The following is a 3,806-nucleotide window of genomic DNA, read 5'->3' as shown; positions in this document are numbered from 1 at the left end:
AAGAGAGAAAGCAGGTGGGGATGAGGAAGAGAAAATGACTGGTGGCAAAGGCAGCTGCCAGGGAGGCTCTCTGACAGTCTTTTGTGTGGAAGAGTGAGGGACACTGGGCTCAGAGAAAGGGGTGCCAGCATGGTAACTTTGGTATTTTTGGTTGAATAGACTCCACTCTTAGCGCTATTGGTAAGGATAACCTCAAAGAAAGGGGAATACAAATAAAATTAGGAAATAATCAGGGCCCAGGAATAAAGAGGCAAAGTTGGATAAGAGTAATTATTAATTTAAAAAAGGAACTAGGCCTTAGTCTCCTGATTTTTTATAGGAAGTGAGGGAGATGCAATGAGTTTAAGATAGTCATTGTGTGTACATGAGCTATATATATTTATATCTTTTCATTGTAGGTCTATCTTTTACACATATGTACATATTTTTTCTCCCTTCTCCCTTGGGGGAAGGATGAATGAATAGAATTACCCTGGGGCAGGATAAAATGTCAAGAAAAGACAAGTTTTCTGAATTTGGAGAAAATGAGAAACTTGGGCTTTGGTTTCAGACTTAGAGAATAATGTCAGGAATGAGACATTAGGAAGAAGCTGGTTGCCTGACATTTGTTTGTGATTTATGGAGAAGGTTGTGGGAGCCGAGGTGTCACCTAAAAGAAGTTGAAGCTCAGAAAACCTCTAGAGAGGCCATCTGCCTGCGGGAGAAGGTGTGAGGCAGAATTTCCCTGGGGTGAAGGTCTGAAAAGATCCTGAGAAGGCTGTGGTCTAGTCGGTGTTACCCTTAGACCCAGGCAAGAGGTGCCCGTGTCCTGAGCCCCCAGCTCTAAGGGGTCCTGTCTTGGATATACTGGACAAGGGGACAGACCTGTCTGAAGTCCACGCTCTGTTTCAAGACCACGTCTGAGTGCCTAGGCTCTGTGAACTCCCCAGGCCCGATTTCAGTGCCCGTGTGGCTGGGCTTATCCTCCTGACTGCAGACTATTGTGCATTTATAGGCGCGTGGGGTTGCCAAGGGCCAGCTGTCAGGCAGGGTTTGAACTGCTTGGATCTGGGGGCTGGGTTATCCCCAACCTGCCTTGAGGCTGCTTGCGGTGCCGGATACAACCGGGCCCTGGGGGGGTGGGAGTGGGCAGGGCTCAGGGGAGGGATCTCTCCCTGTGTCTCTGTTTCAGTGTGGAACTCTGAGGGCTCCAAGAATCCTGAATTTAAACCTGGCCTTCCTTGTTATTAAGAAGGTAGAATTGTCAAAGCAGGAGGACAGAATATATTTTGTTTACCCATTTATTCTCTTCTTTTATAACTTTTAATTATTTATTCGTTTGGTGGGCATTGGTTTGTTCTCCAGCACTGGCCCTGCCGCCCTAGGAATACTTTCTGGGGGTTTAGTGGCTTAGATGAAGGTGAAGGGTGATGAAATTCCGCCTTCTCCCTCCCCCGCCAACATTGTTATTGTTGTTTTGTTATTTCCTTAGTAGGTAAGATGGAGACCCTTAAAGACTGAATAGCAGATTCTACCTGCCTAAATATACTCTGAATTACTTCTCATTTTATGAATGGATAGAGTTGTTTTAAGGTGAAGAATTAAAAAGGTTTTGATGTTTTAGGCATCATTTGTTCCTTTGATACCTTGAACATGAAGGGAAAAAATGGAGAGACCAGAATTACTGGTTAAACTGAGTATCCAGTTTCAAGCAGATGACGGCAAGACATTCTTTCCCCCGGGAACCGGGGCTATGAGTTCCTCCACGAATCGGGGAAGAAGCCAGAGTTAGTCTGTACAGTCTGCTTTTTTCCTCTCCTTTAAACTCAGATCCCAAATCGCTTGCTCTTTCTCAGACTTGAAATTAAGAGTTTAAAAAAAGGGAAGTAAAACAGCTTGGGCAAGGAGAGCAGTAGATCCAGAATGTTCTGTCGATTTCAAATGTTCAACTTCTGCTTTGGCCCTAGGACATGGGAGCAGAGCTGAGGCGGTCGTGATGGGGGGCAACTGTAAGATTCCTTCGTGGAACATGTGATGTGGCCAGTATTTTTATGAGAGTACGGACAAGATTAGCAGACATGGTTTAGGTTCCTGTCAACAGCATGAAGACACATTTCCTGAGCACTTCTTAATGTGCCAGACATATGCTGAACATATGATATGCATTATCTCATAATTAACAGATTCTAATACAATTATTGGTTCTCATTTTACAGACGCCGAAACAGAGAATTTAAGTTACCTGCCCAAGATTCTAGAGCTAGTCAGTTACTGAGCTAGACCTGAAACTGGTTCTTTTTGATAACAAAGTTCATGCTTTTGACTATGATGCTACACTGCCCAGCATTCCAATATGAGGTATGAGGTTGGGTCAATTATTTCATTTAATTTCTAGAAGAGCAACATTTAGACAGTGAATAGTTGTGAAAGCATGGATCCAGAGAGGTCAATTGACTTATTTGGGATCAATCAGCCCGTTAGTGCCAAAACCAAAATTCAGGTGTCCTAAATTCTACACCGGCAATTATTCTGCTACATTCTGATGAAGGACTCATTTGAAAATACAGTTTGAGTAATGGTGGGTGAGGAAAGTGGACATGTTTCCTTTTAAAATTCAAACTTGGAGCAGAGTTGCCAGCCTCTCTTATTTTCCTGCTTTTTCTTTGCCTTGCAATCTGTGCTATGAATTCTGAGAGATTTCATAAGGATATGTGTTGCTTATGGTTGGGTCTTAGTATGTCATATTAAGGATGAAGTTACATGGTGGTTTCTCCTGCAATGTTTCTACATCAAATGTGCGTTTTGTTTTAGTGGTTGTTCCATCAAACCCTCTTCCTTGGTGAGTAGGGTGTAGAAGGCAGGAAACGCGTGCCCCAATTTTCAAGCACCTAATTTATACTTGACTTTCATGTGTGAACAACTTTTTGTTCTCCATCTCGCCTAATAAAATTGTGGGGAAGAGTCACATGATGTCTCTAATTTACTTTTAAATACTTCTGCATTAAAAGATAAATAAATAAAATGAGTTTTAAAAAGGAAAGAAAAAATTTTGGAACTTTAACCTACCGTGTGGATTCAGGAGTTGTTTCAGTTAGCTTTTGCAGTAGAACCAGTGTTCCCAAAATGCATTTATTTGCTCACAATTGTTTGGGTAGCAGTCTGTGCAAGGCTCAGTAGGGGACTGCTCATCTCAGCTTTCACTGTGACCAGAGTGGGGACGAAATAGATGGTTTGAGAAGATGTCCATGACAGTTCCTTTCATCACTACACAAAGGCCCCTTGACGACGTGACTTTGCCACTCCTCTCATCAATTAGGGAAGTTTATTTCTCTACCCCTTGAATCTGAATTTAACAATGTGATTTATTTTGCCGGAGGGGATATTGGCAAACGTGACGCAGCAGATATTTGAAAAGGACTTGCATTTGGGGGCTTGCTCTCTTGCTGCTGGGAATCTGAAGACCACCTTCTGAGGAAGCCTAAACGAACTTCCTGCAGAAGGAGAAACCACGTGGAGAAACTGGCCATCCATCTCTGCTGTCCTGACTGAGACCTCAGACATGTGAGTGAGGCCGTCTTAGACCTTTCAGTCCCTGTTAAGCTGAACCAGACCAGAAGAAATGGGAGAAATAAATCATTGGTCCTATAATCCAGTTACTATTCACTTTTTGGTTGGTTGGTTTAAAATATCACATTTACTGCCCAGATCAAAATCTTATAGACTACAGTGATTTTTTAAAAATCTATTTTTGCATGCTTAAAGAGCTTGAATAAGTACCTAGCAATCTAAGGCAGTTTTAATAAATTTTGTTCTACAAAATGGTGTTA

The sequence above is a fragment of the Balaenoptera ricei genome, chromosome 10 (assembly GCF_028023285.1).
Source record: "Balaenoptera ricei isolate mBalRic1 chromosome 10, mBalRic1.hap2, whole genome shotgun sequence".
NCBI classification, from domain to species: domain Eukaryota; kingdom Metazoa; phylum Chordata; class Mammalia; order Artiodactyla; family Balaenopteridae; genus Balaenoptera; species Balaenoptera ricei.
This window is presented reverse-complemented; position numbering follows the sequence as displayed.